The sequence below is a fragment of the Ostrea edulis genome, chromosome 10 (assembly GCF_947568905.1).
Source record: "Ostrea edulis chromosome 10, xbOstEdul1.1, whole genome shotgun sequence".
In the NCBI taxonomy this organism is placed as follows: Eukaryota; Metazoa; Mollusca; class Bivalvia; order Ostreida; family Ostreidae; genus Ostrea; species Ostrea edulis.
This window is the reverse complement of record NC_079173.1, coordinates 18,547,634-18,574,800: the sequence shown is the minus strand read 5'-3', so window position 1 is coordinate 18,574,800 and position 27,167 is coordinate 18,547,634. Positions and strand designations below refer to the sequence as shown.

Below are 27,167 nucleotides of genomic sequence, written 5' to 3'. Positions count from 1 at the left end.
TTACTGAAAGACACAGGCATAGTTATTGCAACCCCTCGTTTCTTGTGTAGTAATGGACAGTTTTCAAAAGCACAAATTGAAGACAATCAAAGATTGTCTCGCTTAAGATTCACTTGGAGCGAAGTATCCATGTGAGCTTGAAATAAAAGACACCACAGGGTCGTCCACTTCTGCTTCATACCTAGATATTTATTGAAAGTAGATATTAAAATCAAACCAACAACTCAACTTTATGACAAACGGGATGATTTCAACTTCTCCATGGCCAACTTCCCATATTTATTTAGCAATATTCCATAATCACCTGCAAATGGTATTTGTATCTCTCAACTGATTCGACAAGCAAGAGCTTGTTTTGCATATGGTCAGTTTTTAAATCGAAGCAATTTACTGCCAAACAAGTTGGTGGTAAAGGGCTTTCAACAGTATTGTTTAAAGACAACATTTCGCAAATTCTATGGTCGTTATAACGATCTAGTTTGCCAATACAACCTACCATTGGGTCAAATGCTGTCTGACTTGTTTCATACCGATTGTTAGACCGTTCTTGGCGCACTGATTTTGACTACGGATAACTCCGTTTACCTGATCAAGATATAATGCTCACGGTGGGTGTGACCGATCGACAGGGATGCCTACTCCTAAGCACCTGATTCCACATCTGGTGTGTCCAGGGTCCGTGTTTCCCCAATTCTCTATTTTGTATTGCTTGTAGGAGTTATGAGATTGATCACTGTTCGTTATCTTCACCTTTCATTAACATCTGCAACGCCCAATGAAGTAATATATCAATTTCATAAAGACAGTAAAAGAGTACCGCCTTTTGCAGTTTACCGTCCACTTTCCATTGCAGGTACAGTAAATCAGTTATGTACAATTGCAAATCGAAGATCATAAGTAAAGCCTAACAGTTAAGACTTGTCATGTTGCATCTACTTATATTAACAAAAAATAATGTTTAACAGTTTGATTCAAATCATAATGAAGAAAAATACATCACGTTTGTTTCTGTACACTGCGGAAAAATCATCATCGAATGTCTCCAAATGTACATCATTTTCTAACCATTCTAAAACATCGCAGCACTGAAGTCCAGTCACTCCCACTTGCATTTCTATTTGATAGTAATAGTTGTAATTTTTTCAATTCCAATTTGCCATCAATATTTGCTAGACAATTTACTTTTCCTTAGTTGTCAGTATTTGAACATTTTATTTCTAAACGTGCATGGCAAGGTTTTCTGTCTGGCAAATACACCTTTCTGTCAGGGATCGCAGCAAATCAGTGGGCATAAGGACTGACAACAACACCGCATGGAAACATTTCTACAATAAAACATTTATAACATATTCAAATTTTAGATTGCTACTATATATCTACTATTTATTGATGATCACTAATTATTGTGAATTTTGCATATGTGTGTACTGTTACCCAAATCCTGTACTGACAATGTATATATTGCATCCATCCAGCTTTGGGGAGAATAAGATGGCTAACTTATTTCATTGTATCTCACTGTACAAATATGCAGTATTATCTTCACAATACCATGTTTCATAGCCGCCGTCTGTACATGTCTCGTAGACTTGAGACAGTCCGGGATCTTCTCACCATCTGACGAACGATGGGCAGGTTAATTAATTCATAATATATTTAACTACATTTCTGCAAGACAACCTACTATCAAATGATGATTCTATCTTTAGAGAAGTAATATGCACTGCGTTTTTGATAACGTCAAAATCTTTTTTCTTAAAATGAAGACGCCCACATGCCTTAATGATCACTAGAGTACCATAGTCCATACATGCACCCGTCTCATATTTGTATTTAAGATTTATTCTGGCTTTGAACCCTACCCCGAGGTAAAAAAAAAAAACAAAACCGTAAAATTGTTGGCAAACTGTTTTGTAATTATCAATTATATTTTCCCCCAACCAGACTCTTGCCCCAGTGCCATGATATATATGATTTTGGTACCAGAATGATCCTCTCTCTGAGTTATGTCTACTCAGTTTTCACTGAACATCATATCCAGATTTTTGTCACACCCTTCTGTAAAAACCCCAGCCCCGGTGGTGTCATGAAATGTACAATTTACGTAGACAGCTTTTAAATAGACATATCTTTCTAATGTTTTGCTAGATGTGCCAAACAAATTGATGGTACAGGGGTTTCAACAGTCTCCATTGAATCTGGATTTCGCAATTTCTATGGTCGTTATTGCGATCTAGTTCGTCAATACAACCTATCATTGGGTCAGATGCTGTCTGACGTGTTTCATACCGCCTGTTAGGCCGTTCTTGGCACACTGATTTTGACTACGGATAACTCCGTTTACCTGATCAGGATATACGGCTTACGGCGGGTGTGACCGATCGACAGGGGATGCTTACTCTTCCTAGGCACCTGATCACACCCCTGGTGTATCCAGGGGTCCGTGTTTGTCCATCTATTTATTTTGTATTACATATGGGAGTAATGGGATTGATCACTGTTCGTTATCTTCGCTTTTCATGTTTGGAAGTAAATAAGATTTTTAAAATTTTGGCAGTTTAGCCTTGCCCTTAAAGCCTCTGGGTGCAAGAGACATGAAATTAATAATTTAGGTTGCTCCTACAACAAAGATGATTAAAACCAAATTTAGAAAAATGGGTGAAATATTTTTCAAGAACTTTGAAATGTTTAATTATTAACACGCGACGGATGAGGACGGAAGGATTTGATAGCTAATGATCACCTGGGTAACTTAGGTGACGTAGTAAGATCATGGTAAAAATAGGGTGAAAAGTACCTGCTCGTCACTTAGCAATTTCCCCAGCGTTTGAAGCAGGTATCATGTATTCCTTATGTTGTGCCATTTTGGATTATTGCACTGGAATTCCTTCTCAATTTCTTCACATTCCATCTCTCTTATTTTGGGTGATTCATAGACCTTCAGTTATTTCTCATTAAATACAAAACTGATATTGCCTGACTTTGAAATTTGCACTGGGTTGGAAAGTAGTTGTCACCCATTCAGATTAAAATAGATATATTGAACAGTTTCTACTAAATGCTCAAAGTACTCCCCTTTGGAAAATTTCCAAATTGAGTGTCAACTTACTCTGATCTCTTCTCAACAAGCTTTGTTACATCTTAAGCATGGGTCCTGTTGCAGGATTACTTAAAAGTGAATATAATACGAATTTTACTGCCCCCTCCCTCATTGAAAGTTTATGCCGAAAGTATCTATATATACTTGCAAGATATTGCCACTGATAGAAAAGTGTAAAATCACACCACCATCCAACTGTCCAGTTTTTCCATTACCGCAAGGTTAATTGCACGAGATTTGACGAATATATCAATTCATGACAACCGTCAGAGATCAGCATCAGAATACACCTCAAAATGTCAGAGCCCTTGAAATTTCCATGATGTTTGGTCTGAGGCGGACATAAAATGAAGTAGGCGGTCATTTTAAACCAGTGTTAAGACTAAAGGACACATCTCATGTTTTCAAAATATATAGAATTACATACAATTTGTCTTCCTTATGCTTATAGTAATCAATTATAATAGTTCATTCGCCGAAATATTGCGATAATTAATCACAATACAGACTAAGCCCATATTTCAAAAAGTCTAGTTAATTAGTTATGTAGTCACGTGGTATGGTGATGTCACATGCGCCCTTCTTCGATTAACTGATTGTGAAATAGTGTGAGATATTAAAAAACTCAGCTTTTAGGGGCCTAATTTATTCACCATGGGCAACATTTAAATCGATGTTGACATATTTCCCAAGTCTTATATGTTTTAGTTACCAGTACATTCAAATAACGATGTACCCAAAGATAAGGAAAGCGAGTATGAAATCGGCAATATTGCGAGTAAATAATGTTTATATGGGTCGCTGTCTACAAACTGTTTGGTAATGCTATTTCTTTATACATCTGTAATTGGCGCTGTTTTTTTCTAAAATAAACATTACAATAATTATTTATTTTTGGATTGGACTCGTGACCAATTATAGTACGTTACACTGTTGACAACTAGGCCCTAAGTCAAGCTACTGTCACGGGTGCATTTCGGAAAGAAAAAAAGAAGAAAAACAAAAACAAAAACCACACAAATCAATAAAAATAATCAAATTTAAAGTAGAAATCACAATATTCTATATCAATAAATCAATCTTATTATTTTTGAATTGTAATCTGCACGTCGTTAGGACGTGGGAGCAAGGCGCTATACTGACGTACTCAAGATGTTAGAGTTCAATGAGAAATAATTTTATAATTCAATCTAAAGCTGGGAAATACAATATTCTATTATTTATAGATAAAACTTCAATTGGTTTGTATATTTAAATTTTATTGTAAATCTACCAGTTGGTAGAAACTGGGACCACAAGTTACATTGTATATATACATTATGTATTGTTACAAGGTGAAGGTCAGTTGATCCGAGTGTGTATTGAATTTGGAGACCAAAACAGAATGCATATTGTAGACCTACCAGTGATTATAGATTCGATCTATCCATTTCCTCGCAGTTTATCTGAGTCTCTGTCCAAGTGGTTTTTGAAAATGTGACTGGGTGTTTTTATAAAGGTAAAGTTCTTGCTCTAACAAAAGAAATTATCCACGTCTTTTTTCTCATACCTTCCTTCGACAATTGAAACATACTCAGTCTAAATCCTTTCTACCGACAACTAGTACACCCTTACACGGCACAAAAAATCGTGATAATTTGCTTTTTGTCGATTAAATTTAATCTGTCTATGAAATGGCTAATAGATGTTTTCAAACCTAGGGGCGCATATGACGTCACACATAATGGCGCAAAAATAACGATAGTAAATATGCATATCGCAAGATTTGAATTTCATCGCTTTCAAACTCGAAAACTACCAAACTATTTCATTAAAAACACATTTAAAGTAGTTATAAACATGAAAAGAATAAATTTGCTGACAAAATGAAAATTTTAACATACTTTGTGTTCTCTAACCCAGGTACTGGAGGTGGATTAAAGTTAACACAGAATTGATACAACGTTAACGCAAACTCGCTTTTGAAAAACAGTTAATCACATGGTTAAATTTTACACAGAAGTTAACACTGAGTTCACACCGTGTAAAGTCCACCATCTTTCGAAAATCAGGCCCAGATCACGATATGGGTTCACTGTGGGTGTGATCGCTCAAGAGGGTTTCTTACTCCTCCTAAGAACCTGCTTCCAACTTTGGTGTGTTTAAAGGCCCGTATTTGCTGTTCTCTTAATTGTGTATCCCTTATGGGATTTATGAGATTAATCACTGTCCGTCATCTTCATTTGTTTATATTTTATGTTTAGGTGAGTTAGCGAAATGTTTTCGTGATATAAGGTATTTATTTTTTTCCGTATATATGTTGTTATGACAAGGGGATTACCATTCTTGTGAGAAATGCATGCAAATGAATGTGGCCGGTCGACAGGGTATGCTTACCCGTCCTAGGCACCTGGACCCACCTATGGTATATTCAAAGGCTCCTATGTTCCCAACTCCCTATTTTATATTCTTTATAAGAGTTATGAGAGAAATCTCTGTTCGTTATCTTCAGCTTTCAATACTTTGTGAATATTTTCCTTCCATTAAAACGTTTCACACAAACATTGTTCTGTTTGACTAAGTAGTTTTCGATCATCTCAATTCTAAACGATTATTATATCAGTAAAGGTGATTGTGAGTAAACTCCATCGCTGCTACATGCGTAATAACAAACGAAAGAGCCAATGTATCTAGAATTTTATTACAGTTTGGATTATAGTTTGAAAAGACTCATGCTCAATCCTGTAAAACGTGTAAATATTGTACTGTGATATTCCAACAACGCAACAACATGATATATATAACCAGGGCTACATATAATGCTCATATAAAGACATGGTAGAAAATTAGATATACCCTCAGGTCAAATGCGCTATTTAGCAATGCAACCAAAAATAAAAATAATATGAATACTATATTTTTTCCCCAAACAATGAATGCTTATTATGACGAATATATGTACGGTTCATTCATGATCCAACCTCTGCTGTGTCCAGGGTTCCATGTTTGTCCAACTATCTAATTCGTATTGCTAATGGGACTTATAAGATTGAGCACTGTTCGTTATCGTCACCTTTCAAAGCTTCAAATTTAAGAAATATAAATCTGCATAATGTTCCCCGTATGTAAAAATAGTCATGCACCTACGTTTGATAATATATGATTTCAAGAATGTACGGATCTTGATTTAAATACAGTTTTAATTTTGTATATTGTTGATGCAGTATATTTAATTAGATCGTCTCTTGTAGTCAGTTAACTGAAACTTTGGTGTTTTCTGTTGCGTTGCATACATTTCAGTCATATCTCAGTGGTGATTAAAAAGCCAAACTCTGCATAGGTGTTGAAAATTTCTTTTAGCTGTGGCTTACTACTTCGATTCGCTTCTTTTCAAAACATTGGATAAATGACAAAACCACAAATAAAACATACATGATGGAAAAGTCCACGAGGAAACAAAGGTGGTAGTTAACAAATGAAAAGTTTCAACCAATTATTTCAACTCCACCATGCATAAATCAAATATTTTATTCAAACACAACGTAAAGTTCTCGCCAGTTGACCGCAGGTTATTACAACACGTGTGCTATCGTTTCTTTACGATGACAGACAGTATATTGTGTATCATCACATAGTTATCACATGTATACACTCATCAACATATTGATATAAATTAAATTTAATATCTGCATCTTAAATCGAGTGTACACAATTCTGTGTCCGTCCTGTTGGTTGGTTTCCTGTGGAATTTTTGTGGATCTGATTATGGCCGATGAACCTCCTGTAATGTATTGCAACAGTTAATGTATTGATTTTAAAAATACTCATTGATGAATTCAATAAAATGAAACGATGCATGGTTCTATGATATCTGCAATCATAAATTGTACCGTGCTCCGGGTTAGAATAGGTCCTCAGTATTCCTGCTTGTCGTAAGAGGCGACTAAATGGCGCGGTCCTTCGGATAAGACAACAAAATCCGAGGCCCTATGTCACAGCAGGTGTGTCAGGATCAAGATTCCCTGCTCAAAGGCTGTAAACTCCAAGCATAGGCCTAAATTTTGCCGCCCTTCACCGGCATTGGTGACGTCTCTATCTGAGTAAGAGATTTTCAAGATGGAAGTTAAACAATTTACAATCAATCAATTGACATGCAGATATTTAGTAAATGGGTTTGCTGTGTTTGAACCGATCAGGTGTTTCCTCCGTATATGCTTGATTAGCATTGCTAATGGTTTACAATTATATGGCGATTGCTATTTGTCTGGTCATTTAGAACGAACGAGTCTTGAACGAAAATTCATGATCTATTGAAAAAGACGAATTGAGAATAAATACCATTAGATGTCTTTGTCATCCTGTTGCACTTTTCACTTGAAGTATTTTCAGTTCACCATAGGGAATGCAGGTTCTACAAAAACCACACCATTTGAGATTGGGGTGAAAACACCTAATATGATAAGTCTACTTCTGAATCTTATTAGTTGTGGAGGTGCTCATGAGTTCTGATCATCCTTTAAAATATCAGTGTTAACATGTACTTTTAAATATAAAACTGCATTTCTTAAATTCCAGGTTTCATACATGGATTTCACGAAACTGAAAATGGGTGATGCCAAAATGGACGAATTTTGATAGTAGGTTACCATAAGAAAACTTAAATCGACAAAACGAGCAAAAGAAAAAATAGATAGATTAAGAAGAATAAACCCACAAAAACGAAAGTCCGAAAAAGACTAGAATTAGAATTTAATTTTTCAAAGTTTAGTACATTTTTCTGGCTACCAACTCGACAAACGATTTAAAAAGTCCATTCAATTAAAACTAAGTTTTCCTTCCCCTCCGCTTAACTAGCACTATAACAATGAATCATGTTCTCAACAATTTTTCCCAAGCACAGGTTTTTTAAAACGAAAATGTTTTTAATTAAGTTAGATATCTGAAGATAATTGAAACTGAAATATGATTGTAGTTCTATACTTGTTATACATAATTATATATCATATAGAATTTAAAGCAAATGGGTGTGGTGTTTGTAAATGGTCTGCCTCTGTGACTGATTTATGCAAAGTGAAAGTTCATGTATGTGCCGATATCCTGCGAATGTGCTAAACCCAAAAGAAATACCACATTTTAGCAAAATCCAACTAAAATAAGTCAACTTTTAAAATTAAATTACATGGTGGATTCATTGAACACTTTCCAACAAACCAAGTCATTGATGTATTGCAGACTGACAACAAATGCATGTGGTTTTCTGACATTCAGACGTTTTCCAAAAAAAATATGTCTGCCACATTCGGGATTGTAATGTAATGAGCTGGTTCTGAAATACTTATGTGCTCATAATGGACCTACACTTTTCTGATTTTAATTAATATTAATTCATATGATGTTGTCTTGCATCCATTATATCAGTTAAAACAATTGAGTTAAATTTGATATTTCAAACATAAAGATCTAAAATCAACTACAAATTGGATTCAATAAGATATTTTCCAAATATTTTTCATATCTAAAACCTTTCTGATTTTCTTAGGAAGTTACCCTATTCATGTTTGTCACATTTAGAGGTAAATATCAACAAACAATATGTAACGAAAAAAAGCAAGTATCATATAGATTGTCACTATGTCTTCCGTAGCTACGGAGACTGAAGAGCTTACATGGTAGTTCGTCGGAATGTTAAGTGGTTAACGGATAAGAGGAACAAATTCCCGCAGAATGAGACACCAGTCCATCACAGGCTGACCTCTCCCTCCAGCCGAAGCCAATACTAATTCAATGTATAACCGAGTGAACTGGAGTGGCAGTAGTGGCATGTCCAGTGGACAGGGTGCAAATCATCAAATGCCGAAATTGCTCCTTCTCTTATTGGTGATATAATGCTTATCTGTAACAAAGAAGGAACTATTTGGCCCAGTCAACATAGCATTCTATTTTATTCCACTGTACCATCTCATTTCCCTGTATTAGAAGCCTTGTGTTAAAATCAAGATTATTGTGGTATGTTAGTTAAAAATAATGTGGGTTTAACACTGTTCTTTATGTTATAGAACTGTTCAGCAGGATAAATGAACTGTTACTGTGAATACCACAGAGATGTACGGAATAAGTGGCGATTTCCAGATGATGAAAGGAATTTTTGGTGAATATGTAGACATAGCCATTACATTATTATTTTGTAAAATAAAAAGAAACTGATGATAAAGAACTTTGATCGATTTCATATAACTTATAGAATACAGTGCAAACTCGAATCCCTGAAAACATCGGGGGTGGAATCAGATGAATAGGAGGAGTAAACATTTACACCCACAATGAGCCCTTAATTTTTATCATATATTGTGGAATTGACACAAACATGTTTTGAGACAGATTATCGAATTGTGTTGAATCTGAATACAAGTCGATCAGTGTTATCAGCTATACATACATAATATATACAATAATTTTATATATATGTAAGACTCTAAAGTGCGATAGTCGCTCCAAATTGCGAAGGTCACGCCAAAGTGCGATAGTCTGCGCCAAAGTGCGATGGTTTGTTAACGTTACGGACCCCAAAATGCGATGGTCACGCCAAAGGCCGATGGTGCGAAGTTCAATAACGTTTATGACACCAGGTTATTGTGACGTCATTCTTAACGTCTTTCAAAATAAAGCCCAAGAAATACAGCACGGATGACATTAATGACAAGATTTACACTGTTGAGGATAGTGAAAATGGTAAAGTACATTCGTTGTCGAACTCTCTACTTCGCCAAGACATTCTTTAATTCATGATCATTAATTACTTTGACGTATGCGTATTAAATTCATGGGGTATGTTATAATACTAAACATTCTATGCGATATCGCATTGGAAAATTGTGTTTAAAAACACAACTAAATGGTAATAAAATAAGTTCTTATTCTTATTTTCTGTGCATGGATTTTGCACTGGCATTTTGGTGAAACAACACATGGTTGGTTCAGTCTGTACCAAAAACACTATGCCGTTTACAAACCAATTGATTTCGGCGTGTCACACCATCGCACTTTGGGTATCAGACCATCGAACTTTGGCGCATGAGTGTGGACCATCGCACTTTAGCGTGTTACATCATCGGGGTTTCGCGCAGACCGTCGCAAGTTGGCGTGACCATCGCATTTTATATATGATGTGGGTGATATATCAATCTTTACATGCAAAAATGAAGTCACAAGCCTTGTAGGTGTACTCTCTTGATATCGTCAACATTTACGCTAGAAAATTTCAAATAAGTCATGCATACCTAGAAATTCAGTGAGGAAGTGTAATGGAGACATAAGAAATAAATATTTTCTTTTGACTCCAACATGTCGTAAGATAATCTAAAATTCAAATCCTCAGTTTTCCGCCTATTGCCTATAAAATATTAGGACATCCATTGTTCTTTGTTAAATTGGTGCTTAGTTTACCTCGTACTATCCAGTATTCATCATTTGTAAACACTCCTCAACATATCGTTCTTGAAATATTCCCGGGCAGAATTTGAATGTCAGGGGAAATGGTTCCATATATGCCAAACAGGTTACGCTAAAAAGTAAATTAGTATAGGATTATGTCTGACAACACACCAATAATTGATTTTGCCAGTAGTCTGATATGTTAGAACTATAAACAGGGTGGTATATTATTAAAAAATGTTAATGATATACTTTTTATTATTTTTGAACGTTATTACATATTCTTGTTTTAAATAAAAATTGAAACTTTTTAACAAGGCACTTTCTTAAATTCTGAAATGTGGAATGTATTTTAACAGAAAAGATACGACGGTAATTTTACGTATAGGTTAATGCCCAAGTACCAATCCATTCCATAACAGCAATGGGACCGAGGCCTGGAAGGGTGCATTGCTTTTCAGGATTTGAGAGGTACGAGGGTATTGACTCACTTAGATTTAAGCATCTTAAAGAGGATAGAGATTTTTTTATGCATTATAAATATACATCCTAATATCATATAAGTAATCACATGGTATACATTTGCATATAGAACATCTGTATATATTTTTTCAACAAATGTCGTCAACGCCAGCGGCTTAGTGGAACCAGCTTTGATTTCTATGAAGAATGGAATGTTCGAAACCCATCTGTGTGTCTGAATTTTAATCTGAAATAAAAATTTCAACGATATTTCGGTAAAATGTAAAAGCTCCATAATGACAAAGAGGCATTGTGAGAAATTTGTATCTACAGAAAATGACAAAATTGAATTCAACAGAAAAATAATATGATTGGTTGAATATTGTTTAACGTCCCTCTCCAGAATATTTCACTCATATGGAGACGTCCCCACTGCCGGTGAAGGGCTGCAAAATTTAGGCCTATCCTCGGCGCTTATGACCATTGAGCAGCGAGGGATCTTTATCGTGTCACAGCTGCTGTGACACGGGACCTCGGTTTTTACGGTCTCATCCGAAGGACCGCCAGATTTAGTCCTCTCTTACGACAAGAAAGGGGGTACTGAGGACCTATTCTAACCCGGATCCCCAAGGGACTATGTAGTTGTCTGAAAATCTGTAAAATAATATGACACCACAGGTGGATTTCAAACTAAAATACTTGTACCTTTTTCGTTATATCAAGTCACCATGAACTTAAAGGCATGAATTAGTATTATGCTTTAGTACAGTGGAATCTGGACACAATACAGATGACCAAAACTAGCTTATGCATTTACTTTCACACAGTTGTATTATTTTTTAATTGATTGACTTCCCTGATGAATATACAATTGAGAATAAGACAAACACGGACCACTGGACAGATCAGAAGTAGGATCAGGTTCGTAAGAGGACACCTGCCGTGAATCTTATATTTTGATCAGGTAAGTAAAGTAATCTACAGTCAAAATCAGTGTATCAAGAACGGCGTAACAAACGGTATGAAAAACCGGCAACACTAACCTGCCCGTCAGTATCTGACCCGCTCCAAAAACAAAAGATCACAGCAGATCGCGCCATTGTTGAACCACAGTCATTTACATATCTACTTTTCTGATCTCCTGAAATGTTCAAATACGATAATAGAAATAAATAATAAAATAAATATTGAAAACTTACGATATCCCATGTATGTGATTAGTGCCGTCATTGCAATAAGTACAATTTAAACATGCAAGCAATGCAATTCTTTATTCCATCCCTCATCTCCCCAGACGTACAAAATACGCGCATAGCGAGTGAACGAATAACTTGTGTATACGGTGTAAACACGACTTATACATACCAAGAACACTTATACCTTGTACTTACCAAGTAAACACATACCATGTAGATACACAGTAAATGTATGATACATGTATATACATACCGAGTAAAATTAAACATTGTAGATACCAAGCAAAAGTTAAACGTGTAACTTGTGTATACGGTGTAAACACATGACTTATACATACCAAGAACACTTATACCCTGTACTTACCAAGTAGACACATACCATGTAGATACACAGTAAATGTATGATACATGTATATACATACCGAGTAAAATTAAACATTGTAGATACCAAGCAAAAGTTAAACGTGTAACTTGTGTATACGATGTAAACACATGACTTATACATACCAAGAACACTTATACCTTGTACTTACCAAGTAAACACATACCATGTAGATCTATACAAAGTAAATGTATGGCATACACATACCGAGTAAAATTAAATCTTGTAGATACCAAGCAAAAGGTAAACGTGTAACTTGTACATAGTGGTGTAGTTTATGGACGTTTAGTTCTATAGTAGCTTATTCTATAGAGAAAGAAATAGTTGTACTCACCAGGATTGACAAATGGAATATAAATACACACCAGAGTTGAATATATGGATATAAATGCCCACCAGGGATAAGGACAGGGATACACGTTTCTCACGATCTCTAGGTAGCAGTGCATCGATGAATCCTCCGTGGTTTTATTGATTTGTGAGCTTTTTTTAATTCATCACTTTTCATTGTGTGTTCGTTTGATGTATTTCAATACATGAATGAAAAAAAAAGTGTTTTGCTGTTTTGCAATATATGTTACATTACGGAAATTCATTTGAAATGTATAAAGGTATCATCATTTTTCCTTATCAAATGAAGATACATGCATGACACTTTTGAAACAATAACTAATATTAAATTGTTGTGCAAGTTTACCTCAGGTCAAAATCACAACTTTACAATTTATCAGGATCACGCAAAGATTCAGTTGACTCGCATTGTCAGCTGTATGAGAATGATATGACTATTTCCACGTTCTACATATAACACCTTAATTAGCAACGCATCAAACACGACAGGGCTGAATATATAGATATATGTCAGATGTCTGTATTGTCTAAAAGTCAAATTCGAAATCGCATTAAATTAGATTCTACTCACGGCACACAGTTGTATTTAGGTAAATTGTTAACATTAGAGATGTATCTGTACATATATATATGTGCATGTATATGCATTTATAGGATATTTCATAATATTTGTAAATAACAACATAAAATAACAAACTTACTTCTGATGTCAAGGGCAGTTTAGATATTGGACAATAATCCAATCTCTACACAAGGAGTTTACCAGATGGATTGGAATTCTTCAAACTTTAAAGCCATTTCAAATCGATGTTTTCAATGATATTAGCGGCAAGAGATACAATGTCATTCATTGCTGATAAATTCATGCATCAAGTGTCTTTGACGTATACTGTAAATTGCTACTTTACAAATCAGTCCTTTATACAATGTTCAAAATTTTTAGTACATGTTGAATACTTGCCAAATCCGGTTATTGTTGTAAAGCCATTTTCTGCATCAGTGGAAGCTGGGATGAAATCTAAATAGATAATACTATTCATATACGAAGATGCAAGGATATTTCTAGGGGGGGGGGCACTTTTAAAATTCATTTCAGAGCAACTTGGGCTTCCGGGGGTTTAATACGCAGTACTTAATAACCAAAAACGCAGAATGAGAGGGGAAAACAAGTATTCTTTTTACCAACTCCTGTAAATCAGCTGTTGACTTGATTCGTTTGTATTTATGAAAATTGAAGATAACGAACAGTTATCAATCTACATAGATCAAATAAAGAATACAAAAGTAAGAATAGGGAAAACACAGACTACTAAACACACCAGAGGTGGCATCAGGTGTCTAGAAGGAGTAAGCATCTCCTGTTAATAGTTTTATAATTCTAACTCATAGTGATGCTTCACCAACTTTTTGAGAAGTGCTTCAAAGTTTGTTCCAGGAATGACGATCAAGGTCATCACGGTGTTTTCTTTATCATGATAAATCTTGGAGTGTTTAATTAAAGAGATCTGTGATTTTCTCTTTTAATATAGAAAACTTGGCGAAGGAACAATTAGAACAAAAACTAACAGTCCTAGGTTTCAAGCAACATGCACCACCAGTAATCAAACGACCTTCGATTAAAATACGTACTAGGAACTGTTGTTTCCACGCCGGTAGAACCAGTGGTGGAATCTGAAATGGTACAGCTTTCATTAATCTTTGGTATATACATGTACATATACTGTTAGGTGTATCTTCATTTTGTTTTCGTATCAAAGACAAATAAACGTTACAGTTCTAGCATTATTGTGTAGTTGTTTCTACAATTTCATTGCAAATTAGCGCATCGGACGAATAGGACGTGCCTTAATTCGCTCCCTATAAAACATCCATTCGCAAGCCAAATCCAATAAAATCGTAATTCATATAGTGAATACCTTTGTATTTTTAGTGTACTTTAGTGCTAGTGTTTTTGTAGAGCTTTAGCTATCTGATGTAAACCTATTTGTTTGTCGTGAGGAAGGAACGTGCCCTCCTAAAAAAATGATAATCTTATCATTTGTGTCGTTGGTCATTGGAACGACACAGAACGCTTCAAGCATAACCAATATTTGCATAAAGAAGCCGAAATCATGTATCGGGATGGATTTTTGAAAAGTATTATTTTTGCATAGAAACACCTCGGTTTACACATATAGGGAAAAACTCCTTTGGTCTGTTTCTTAAAAGGAGGTATATCCGAGTATTATACAGCACTCTTGTATAATTTGGTTTTGGATGTTCATTAAATGCTAAATTTATTACACGTATTCTCGCAGTTTTTATATTCACCCTGTTCAGCAATAACGTCAGTTTGAAAATAACTGATCTACGTCAACACATAGACATGACGTAACACTTCGTTTCACCCTGCCTTTTATCAACATTGTACGGTGCTCTGTATTTTGGAGGTGGGAGAGCACAAGATTGGGATGATAATTCACATAAGTTCACAATCTCAATCCGAGGTGTGACTTGCGAGATCTTTGTAGCACGTGTTGTATTTTATCAAATCATTACGCTCTCTCAGTTGCGTGCTTTAAACTAGTTCCGAATCCGTTCGTATTCAATATGAACTGATTGTGTCGCGCACTGAATTGGTGGATTCGTAGAGGAAAATGCGATTTGTGATATTGCTCGTATAAAAATTAAATGCTCTAGTGTGTACTTTACACATGAAGCACAGCGCTCAATATAAAAGTTTGTGATTTTTGAGGCATTGGTAAGCTAATGGCAATATGACGATATCAATAACAAGTATGTACGGTCAAACGATACATTTCCTAATTTAAAGTTATAATGACATATAAAACATTCATTCACAAGTCCAAACCAATGAAAACTTATTTCGCGGAGTAAATACGTTTGTATATTTAGTGTAGTGATAGTGCTAGCGTTTTAGTTTAACTTTTACCCACGGCACGAGTAGGACCCGACCTGACGACACCCTGCTTATGAAGCAAATTCTCTACCACTGGGCTACCGTGACTGGTCACCGAACCTAGGATTTGTATTGATTTAGTGTATGTAAGTCTGTCCTTTTTTAAGATATAGAACTGTTTTATTACTTATATCAAATACCCATCACGTTTGATATAGGCGCACCCATACATACCGTACCCCCCAAGATTAAGTTGTTTACCTTTCATGTTTCTAACAATGAAAAGACGTCATGGAATTCATCAACATTATACATTTATTGCATGGTAGCGAGGGAAATATAAAGATTTATTTACCCTATTTTTCTTGGGTGAATAAATCTTCACATCTCCCGAACATTCATTAAATAAATTGTTTATCATACCGAAACAAAGTAAGACTACAAGATGCATTCGAAATTGGAGCCCGGTCATCTATACATTGTATGTAGCTGTGGTCGTCCTAACGGTAACACCGCGCCGTCAACGTATTAGTAGGTACAAACAACGGGATACTGTTATGTATTTCTATTCTGCGTGAATTCTGATTTACTTGCTTGATTTTGTATAAGCCAAAATCAGACGATTTAACTGTGTATCAGAGACCCGCACATTCTGTAGCTTATGGACTGTGAAAATAGAATGACTCGGTCTTATTGTGACATCACAGTATAATATGTCTACCTTGACGTAAAATGTATGAAAAATGCACGAGGCTATCGAAGGGGTGAAATATGATGGGGATATATAATGTTTGGGAGACAAGTGATTGTCTTAACCAGTCAGATTAGGCGTTGCATAGAATTCTCATACTGCGCTATAAAAATCACTTTAGCAGGTCAAGAGCTGATAAATCTTGCAATATACGCTGGATGTACTTAGCATTGTGAATAGCTACTTGTGATGCATTTCAGGGGGTATATTAAGTTTCTTATGGTCTCTATAACGTATATAGTTGGATTAGACTTTAGAATATATGGTTTATGATATATGAATTCAACGATTACATGTATTCAGATTAGTACATGTACATGAAAGGTGAAGATAATGAACAGTGGAACTGATATACATATATATTTAGCTCTAAAACTTCATAGTTATCTCGGATTTCAAACATTTCGGTTGAGCATCACTGAAGAGACATTATTTGTCGAAATGCGCATCTGGTGCATCAAAATTGGTACCGTATAAGTTTTACATGATGACCCCTGGGTCGAGGCCTCTGCTGGTGGACTGTTAGCCCCAGAGGGTCTCTACAGCCCAGTTGCTAAGTACTTCGTTACTAGCTTGAAAATACGGATGTATATTTAATTGCTGTTATAATATTTAGAAATTCATTTGAAAATTAAGGATGATCTCCCTCATGCATAGCTCTTATCCTTGGACGAATTTGGCTCCACTTTTTTGGCACGCTGTTTTATGCTATATTTAGCTCTAAAACTTCATAGTTATCTCGGATTTCAAACATTTCGGTTGAGCATCACTGAAGAGACATTATTTGTCGAAATGCACATCTGGTGCACCAAAATTGGTACCGTATAAGTTTTACATCAGGGAACATGCTTGTTGTGGAGACTAGATCGGTGTATGTATTCCCGAGGGTAAATGTTATACCTGAATCACAAATTACTTCTTGAGGTTTCAGGTCCTTCAGGAATGTTTTTCTTAGAGTCAAAGGGCTGTGACAGGAAGGACTGCGAAACCACTGTAATCGTCTTCTTTTCACCAAGAGAACAATGTCGACCAATGGACAATTGCAACGTAGAGGGTTTTCATATAATCCACTGAAAAAGACAAATATCGTGCATTGATGAAAGAGACAAGATTGTATTATAACCATGTGATAGAAAATTGAAACACTGCTATACTTTGTTGCATTTGCCGGGGGAGGTGCAGTGATAACATTATCATGATATGTGTCCTTTCATTGAATAATCTATTCCACATTCGTTTGAAAGTGTATATACTATATACCAATTCAAGATCCAATGTATGTGTGTGTGGGTACGATATAACACAATGGTGAAGTAAAGCTACCTCCACATGACCAGGAGTCCCTGTTTACGTTTTTTTTAATTTTGTATTCATTACAGGAACATTAAGATTGATCACTGTTCGTTATGTTCACTTTTCCATTCATTGAGGACATTCTCAGAATATATCGCTTACTGGGTCATTTAAAAAATGTTGTTAAACTTTGATATTTTGTTATATTTTACTAACAACAGAAACACAATTTTGAACCTAAGGGAAGTTCACAATGTATATTAAGCTCACGGCGGGTGTGACCGGTCAACAGGGGATGCTTACTCCTCCTAGGCACCTGGTCCCACCTCTGGTGTGTCCAGGGGTCCGTGTTTGCCCAACTATATATTTTGTATTGCTTGTAGGAGTTATGAGATTGATCACTGTTCGTTATCTTCACCTTGCATTAAGTATGATGTCGGAGTAGATCTGCAGGTTATGTTGTTTGGTTTGTTTTCTTTGACCAGGAACATATCCAGATCAATATCATTAGAATTACAATTTGGAGGAAGGTAATCACTAAATCGAAATATTTTTAAAGATGCCATTATATAATCAATTTTATGAGAGATAAGATAAGAATCATTTCTTCAGACGAATTAATTTATATGAGCAGCTTAAATACTTTTGCATCATTCATTATAAGATATATCACTGTTTGTTATTTTCACCTTTCATTGGGTAAAGTAACAAAAATCAACACCATTTTCAAATTTACACTTTTCGTACAATTACTCTAACCGACAATATTGAATTGTCATACAAATAATCGGTATCTATATAGATATCCTTACAATATCTATAGTTTCATCAGTGTATCGATCTATTCTTTAACGTTTTATGTACTAATTAAGTTTAATTGATCAACACTACAATGATGAAATATATTATTCTGTAAACTGATTTAATACACGAGCGCATAAGTATGGCTTTAAACATGGGAATTAGATCCATCGGCCACCATTTATTTATTTTCTAACAAATGTAATTTTCGTACATATATTGAATAGAAATAACCCAGTGAATTCCAAAATAAAACACCACAGAGATGTTATTCTATATTTAGATATTTGTTCTTTACAGAACGGAGAAGTTGATGGTAATTGAACTCATACCGTTTATGGCAAATGGGATATTTTCACGTTCTCCATCATCAGTTCCTATATCTATGTAGCGATATTTAATTATCACCTATTTACCGTACCTGTGTCTTTCAGCTGATTCATTTCATTAGCGCAATTTTTGCTTATGATCTATTTGGATTGCAATTGAGCACCGCCTCAAAATAACAAACAATGAAAGGCGAAGACAATGAACATTGATCAATCTCATAACTCCTATAAGCAATACAAAGCAGAGAGTTGGGCAAACACGGATCCCTGGATATACCAGAGGTGGGATCGGGTGCATAGGAAGAGTAACTACCACCTGTCGACCGGTCACACCCACCGTGAGCCCTATATCTTGATCAGATAAACGGAATTAACCGTAGTCAAAAACAGTGTCCCAAGAACGGCCTAACAGTGGGCATGAAACACGTCAGACAGCATTGGACCCAATCTTTTATTACGGCAATATATAGATACACATATCATCTACCTATGCTGTGAATACCAAATAATTCGCATCATTCATAAGTGAGTTACAGACATTTTAGTATTATTCAATCAAAATGAAGCGCACGTGCAAGTGCATGCAGATTGGTAATTGTGACCATTTAGATCAGTTAAGGATATCAATACCTACCCAAGACATGGATTTCAAACCATTTCCACGAACAACAAAAAGTGAGACTGATTACAAAATTAACGTATGAAAATCTTTTTTCACATCTACAAATAATATGCTATCATGATATTAAGGTTTCATATCGATCCCTTGTATATTCTGATTCTACAATTTTTATACCCAAATTGCAATGCACGTGCGTGTGCGTGCATGCATGTGCGAACAAAATGACTATCGTTCTGCACATTTACAAACGCCATACTACCATCCTTGAAAGTTTCATATCAATACCTTTTGTAGTTTCTGGGAACACTCCCAGACACAAAAGTACCGGAGAAAAATAATAATAATAACTACACTCGATCTCGTTGCGAGTAACGAGTAGGTCTTCCATCCAATTTCTGACGAGACAGAATATTAATTGGAATAATTCAATTAGTGAAGAATGACTTTATATGAAAGGAATAAACATCTACATTATTGAAAATAGAGCGATAAACAAATAAAAGATATTATTTGTCAATGATATACAACATACGTTTTATTTATTCACTTCCGGTATCTCGGAAGTCCATAAAACGACTAAAAAGTCCACATTGAGCGTGCAGAAATCCCCACTAAAAGTTTCGATGAAAAATACAGATTGTTTGGACAAATTCCAGTTTCTAATAATCAACTTCCAGTTGAAATAATATGACTTGTTATACTCTACTAGACATTATCAAGTCATTATGAGCATTGAAAATGAAAAAAAATTAAAAATTACATATTTAAGCTACTTCCGGTGGACGACCGAATTGACGGCGACGGAAGTGAAACTCGTATGTTACGTATACAAGCCACTTTTTAACAACCCTGAAATTTTCAAGACTCAATATTAGACCGTTTACGAGAAAACAGCCGCAGAAAATATTAACAAATATTGGTCATATCTCACAAATGACAGTGAATTTTGAAAAAAAAAAATGACGGTGGTCTTAAGATGGATAATGTTAATAATATATGTGAAAATCATATTAAACACATGATTTACATGCGTGATTTATGAGGACAAAGAAATAACCATTTTTTGAAGTTTTTCTCAATAAACCGGAAGTTTCTGTTTTAACTTCCGGTAAGTATTGCACTTTTGAAACTATAAAAGAAACCTTATTTCATCATGCCAATTTCGTCTCAAGCACAGAGTTTTGAAATTTGACGTTTTCTTTGTTCACTTCCGATGACGATCGGAAGTGACGGCCAAAATAATTATATGTGTAGGTCACATCTGTCAAGATCTATTATCTCTAAAAGTGAAATATTTGAACGTTTATGACAAACCGCCTTGACAAAATCTCTTTTTAAAATCGAAAATCGGACATATCTCACGTATTGAAGAAACAATTTAGAAAAAAAAATGGACGTTACTCTAGAAATAAATAATGTCAATAATATATGTGAAAATCAAATCAAAGACTTGATTTATTAGCAAGATATATAGTGACAAAGAAAGACCAATTTTTCAACATTTCTCTCCATAACGCGGAAGTTACTTTTTTTAACAGTAAGTGTTTTTCCGGCAAGTATCACATTTTCTGAAACTATTAAGGAGACCTAATATTACCATGCAAGTTTCGTTTTAGACGCATAGTTTTGAATTAGACGTTTTCTTTGTTCACTTCCGGTGACGAGCGAAATTGACGGCCGAATAAATGATATGCGTATGTCACATCTAGAAGTCGAGATATATCACCACTGATATATCGGACGTAACTAACGACTGGAAGTAAATATCGAAAAAAGAAAAGGAATTTAGTTCATTTTATGGTGCATCTTTCCTGAAAGTTTGATAAAAATCTGTCAGGTCATTTCCGAGAACCCGCGTGCACAAAATCGGGGAAAAAAACCAACAACAATAACAATAATAATAATAACAAAAAAGAGGATAAGAATAAGAAAAAAGGTCTTCATTTGGAAACAGAAGACCTTAATAAGAAAGAGAGTAAAAACAATATGTTCGCAAACTTTGTGTAATAATAATAAGAAACAGAGTAAAAACAATGTTCCCAAACTTAGTTGGGGAACATAATAATAATGATAATAATAATGATAATGATAAGAAACAGTGTAAAACAGTGTGTTCCCAAACTTTGTTGGAGGAATATAATGGGGGAAAAAGATGCACAGTCTGGAATACATTGTATAGAAAGTTGTTTTAAAATTTGACCCACCAAAGCAATACAAAATATACAGTTGGGCAAACACGGACCCTGGACACACCAGAGGTGGGATCAGGTGCCTAAGAGGAGTAAGCATCCCCTGTGTGATGTAAAACATCGATATTGCTTTTATTTTGGTACACTTTTCGTATGGAAAAGAGAAATATTAATCTCTATTGATCACTCAATCAAGAAATCATTTTGTTCAACAGCACCCTGACTCGGCAAACACGTACTCTGAAGTTGATTTTAAAAAGATGTTGGATTTTCTCACTAATGATATATCTCCGTAGTCTTTGGTGACCAGGTCTTCTAACGGTCTGTTAGAATTCAAATGGACACGAATTATGCTCCTTTGTTAGCTGACCTGTTTTATATTCTCATGAAGTAGAATTTATTCAAAGGATTCTACATGACCAATAGCATCTTTCCTGACCTTCCAATAGTCATTTCGATACATTGTGAAGTCGAAATAAAAGAAACCATATAGCCTTCTATTTCTGTATCGTACTTAGAAATGTTATTGAACATACATTTTAAAAGGACACTAAGCACTTAACCTGATGGCAAACACGATGACTTCAGCTTCTCCATCGTAAACCTTGATTTATATCTATTTAGCAGCATTCAATTATCACTTTTATTAGGTATGTATGTCCTTGAATTGCTATGCTTATGATAATTTTTTTAATCGAGGCAAGATACTGAAAAACATTTTATATTACAGGAGTCTCAACAGTCTCGATTACAGTCAACATTTCGCAAATTATATGCTCGTTACAACGATCTAATTTACCAGTACAATCCGCCGTTGAGTCAAATTATGTCTAATATGTTTCATACTAATTGTTAGGCCATTCTTTACACATTGAGGTTGACTACGGATCACTGCGATTATAGGGCTCATGATGGATGTGACCGGTCGACAGGGGATACTTAGTCGGTCAATAGGGAATGCTTACTCATCTTAAACACATGTTCCCATGTCTGGTTACCCAGGGGTCCATGTTTCTCCAATTCTTAATTTTACATTGCTTATAATACATGCAGATATAAGATTCAACACTGTTCAACATTGTTTATTATCTTCACCTCCTCTGCATACAAATAATTGTTATGTATATATATATACACTTACAGTTTATGTAGCTTCGTCAATGCATCAAATATTCCATTTGGTAACGTTGTTATGTTATTGTTACCCAAGTTTCTGAATCAAAAAGATTTCCTTATTAATCTTAATTGATCAACGCTCCAATGATGAAATATATAATTTTCTAAAATGATTCAATACGAAAATGCATGATATTTGCAGTAAACAAGTACTTTAAATCTATCAAAAATGGCTTGTCTATTTTCTAAAATTTATATTTTCCATTTGGTCGAGGCCTCTGCTGGTGGACTGTTAGTCCCCGAGAGTCTCTACAGCCCAGTAGCTAAGTACTTCGTTACTAGCTTGAAAATACGGATGGATAGTTAATTGCTGTTATAAAATTTAGAAATTCATTTCAAAATTAAGGATTATCTCCCTCATGCATAGCTCTTATCCTTAGACGAATTTGACTCCACTTTTTTTGGCACACTGTTTTTGGCTATAATAGCTCTAACACTTCATTGTTATTTCGGATTTCAAATATTTCGGTTGAGTATCACTGGAGAGACATTATTTGTGGAAATGCGCATCTGGTGCATCAAAATTGGTACCGTATAAGTTTTACATTATGACCCCTGGGTCGAGGCCTCTGCTGGTGGACTGTTTGTCCCCGATGGTCTATACAGCCCAGTATTTAAGTACTTCGTTATTAGCTTAAAAATACGGATGTATATTTAATTGGTACGGTATAAGTTTTACATTGATCAGAAAGTATCCAGTCAACTCGATCTAAAAGCATTACATAATTTTTTAACACACTCCTCTATCTGTGATTTATATCTGAATCTCTCTCTTATTTTTTATTATAATTTTTTTTTCCATATTCACATAATCATCAGTAATAGTTATGAAGATACATATTAATCATTTTATACATTCTCACACTCTTTCACACTACTAGTTCAGCATTATTGGTTGAATACTTCTTATTCTAGGTTACAGATCAAAAATAATTTTCCAGTTTTCCCAAAGTCTGTCAAATTTCAAAACTTCACATGATTTAATTGCTACAAATTTTTCAACGTTGTATTTGAAAGAAAAATAATGTATCAGCCCAGTAATATGAGAAATTTTGTTTTGTTTTGAACAATTGAAAACATATTGTTTGGTATACAGAATTATGAAATTAACAACTTTATTACACAAACTGAGAGGTGTTTCACCAAATATAACATTACTAACATTAAAACCAATTCTTTTTTATGTTTTTCTGAAAATATGCATGCTAAGATTATTCCACAGTGCTAAAGTATAAGAACAAGACATAAACATATGTTGCATTGTTTCTACATTTTCTTTACAAAACGAACAACAGTCATTTGAAATTATACTGATTTTCTTGAGGTAATATTTCGTAGGAAGAAGCTGGTAAAGAATTCGGTACTGCAACCACTGAACTTGGGTATCAGTACTTGTTTTAAAACAAATTTTAAACAGCTCTTTGACAGAAACATTGCCTTCTAAATGTACAAATAATTCAGTGTTCCATTTTTGAATTGATTTGGGTATGAGATCATTACTATTTATCATATCATATAACACTCTGGAACATTTATCATTCAACAGTATAAATTCAAAGTAAAAAGGAATAAATGGTATACAATTTTCTTTAACATCTGATATCTTAACAGAGAAAGTCTTTAAAAACTTAGACATAGTACTGGTAATACTGTTGTATTGCATTGTACATACATTTGCTAGTCTAAATATTTGTGAAAAATCGTGTAGTAATAAAAAATTTCCATCTTCATCTAAAAAGTCTCCAATTATTTTCACACCATGTTGATACCATGTTTTAACATAAATGTCTTTATTACCAACACACATATTTGTGTTATGCCATACTGGAATAGAACTGAGTTTTTGCATGAAATACATTTCATCCATTGCTCGAATCATTGCTAACCATGATTGAAAAACATCACGCCAAAAATCATTGCTATGGTTTATAATAGTATAAATATATTCATCTCCAAAATCTATATTTTTTTTACCACCTCATTGCCATGTACTCCCAAAAAAATATCCACCCATGGTTTGTGACTGTTTGTTAATCTTTTAATCCAAGAACATTTTAAAGACATTATAAAATTGTTCACCTCAACCATTTTCATGCAACCTTTTAAGTAATCTTAGGTGACAATTTGTCTCTTGACCTTTTCAATCTTTGAATTCCATATAAATTCAAAAAATCAGTTATTCAGAAAAGACAAGATATCTTTATCAGGATTTGGTAGTGTAATAAACAGATGGTTTAGCTTAGGTAAAAGCAGTGATTTGGTGACTGACTGGACCAATGAGGGTGAGTATTCTTCTATTCCACTGGCGTATCAACGCTTTAATTTTTGGTATCTGAATATTATAATTTAAATCGACTATTTTTTTTCATATCCACAGAAAATTCTATTCATAGTAAGTTAAAAGTAGTGCATCCCCACTCTAGTTTCCATCTTGTGTGGTGATATACTTGACTAGAGAATTTTTCAGAGCTTATCCAAACAATTTTTGTTTTTGAGCTGTTTATTTTTAATCCAGAGAAACTTGAGTAGTCTAGTGTCAAGTGCAGCAGAAAGAGATTTTGGTGAACCATCAAGAGCCAAAGTTGTGTCGTCAGCATATTGGGAAATTTTGTGTTCGTTACCATTCACTATTATACCTTTGATATCTGTATTCTGTTTCACAAGAATAGCTAAAATCTCTGCACAAAGAATAAATAAATAAGGAGCAATAGGGTCGTCTTGTTTACAACCTCTCTGTATATCAAATTGCTCTGATAGGAAACCACTTTGTAATACAGATGCTTTAATATTTGTATTTAAGGTTTTTATCCAAGTAATTATGTAATCCCCAAAACCTAAATAACTTAAAACCTTATATATAAAATTCAAAATCTATCAGTACAAGTAAACCTGGTGTGTTGCTGGATTCAGTGAAAGACATGAGATCATACACATACCTAGTGTTTTCTCCTATGTTCCAGCCTTTTATAAACCCTGACTGAGTTTCCGATATCAAATAATCTAAGGTAGATTTTATTATATAACTGAGACACCCCGATATAAGTTTATAAAGCACATTTAGAAGAGTAATTTGAGGCCAGTTTTTCAGAAATTGTCTGGCTTTGTCATCTTTTGGCAAACATGTAATAATCCCCAGTCTTTGTGATATAGGGAGTTCCTTTTTCTCAAAAATCTGATTAACAGCTGATACAATGTGGTTTTTGAGGTCCTTCCAAAACAATTAAAAAAATTCTACTGTGTAGCCATCACTTCCTGGTGATTTATTATTTTTCATATTTTAAAGAACTGTATATATTTCACTTTCAGATATCTTGTCATCCAAAGAGTTTGAAGCTGTCTTGTCTAACCTAGGGGTGTCCGAAATATTTATGATGTCTTCCAAATTTATATCTAAGAGATCTGAATATTTACATGTGTAAAGAGTTTCATAAAAATCTTTGACATGATGAAGAATATCCGCTTGGTCATATATGACCTGATCTTTATGTGTTTCTACTTTTTTGATAGTTTTGTTTAAAAAATTACGGGATTCTAAAGAACAGAAATATTTACTAGGTTTTTCCCCATCTTCCACCCATTTAGCCCGCGATCTAATGATGTGACCTTGTAATTTTTCCTTCCTTACATTTTCAAGTTCAACCTTTTTTTCCTCTCAAAGTTTAAAATTAATGTTATAGTCCGACTATGATTTCAATCTCTTCCAGTAATTTGTTTTCAAGCCTGTCTCTTTCTTTTTTCTTAAAAGAAGAGTGTGAAATTGTTATCCCTCGAATTTCCATGAGAAGAACTTCGAAAAAAAAAATACTATGATTGTTGTCTGTATTGAATCTCTCTCTTTATTGATTTGGGATGTTAATGGTAAACGAACACATACAGTTTATGGCAGCTAAGAAAAATTAAGGCCCGTCACCATCAACTTCCTATATGTATATAGAAATGCCCCACTATAACTTGGGTATGGTATCTACCTTCCTCAAATGTTTCGAAAAACAAGCGCATTAGTGTTTGGTTAAATTTGGTTTGTAATTTCGCATTGACTCAAAACAATTTACCAACTTAAAGTTTATATAGATGCACGGGTGGCAACACCTTATAAGGAAATTTGCCCTATAACGTGAACAAATGTTGAAAAGTGACTGTCGCATTAAATTCTCCTTATTATAATTTTGTATGTAATGTAAATACATATACTCTTATTTTGTGTAT

At 34.5% G+C, this 27,167-nt stretch overlaps 1 protein-coding gene and 2 long non-coding RNA genes across 5 annotated transcripts in view; all 3 read right to left on the bottom strand.

Moving 5' to 3' along the window:
* LOC125682897 (leucine-rich repeat-containing protein 15-like) overlaps positions 1 to 27,167 on the bottom strand; it is a 334,249-nt gene that overhangs the window by 195,639 nt on the left and 111,443 nt on the right. The gene's annotated exons all lie outside the window — the stretch shown is intronic.
* Positions 5,761 to 13,817, bottom strand: LOC130051025 (uncharacterized). 2 transcript variants are annotated; one of them, XR_008799412.1, is made up of 7 exons: positions 12,016 to 13,817; positions 11,091 to 11,626; positions 10,523 to 10,640; positions 8,746 to 8,972; positions 7,418 to 7,490; positions 6,970 to 7,175; positions 5,761 to 6,860 (listed from the first exon to the last, which is right to left on the bottom strand). It is a non-coding gene; the product is annotated as an uncharacterized LOC130051025 (long non-coding RNA). The 2 variants fall into 2 exon arrangements; XR_008799413.1 differs by lacking the exons at positions 11,091 to 11,626; positions 12,016 to 13,817 and adding an exon at positions 10,915 to 11,067.
* The window catches only part of LOC125665677 (uncharacterized), a 37,330-nt gene continuing 27,758 nt past the window's right edge, over positions 17,596 to 27,167 (bottom strand). Inside the window, exons 3-4 of the long non-coding RNA XR_008799422.1 lie at positions 22,927 to 22,998; positions 17,596 to 17,621 (exon numbers count right to left, since the gene is read on the bottom strand). This is a non-coding gene — a long non-coding RNA (uncharacterized LOC125665677). The remainder of the gene's footprint in view (positions 17,622 to 22,926; positions 22,999 to 27,167) is intronic.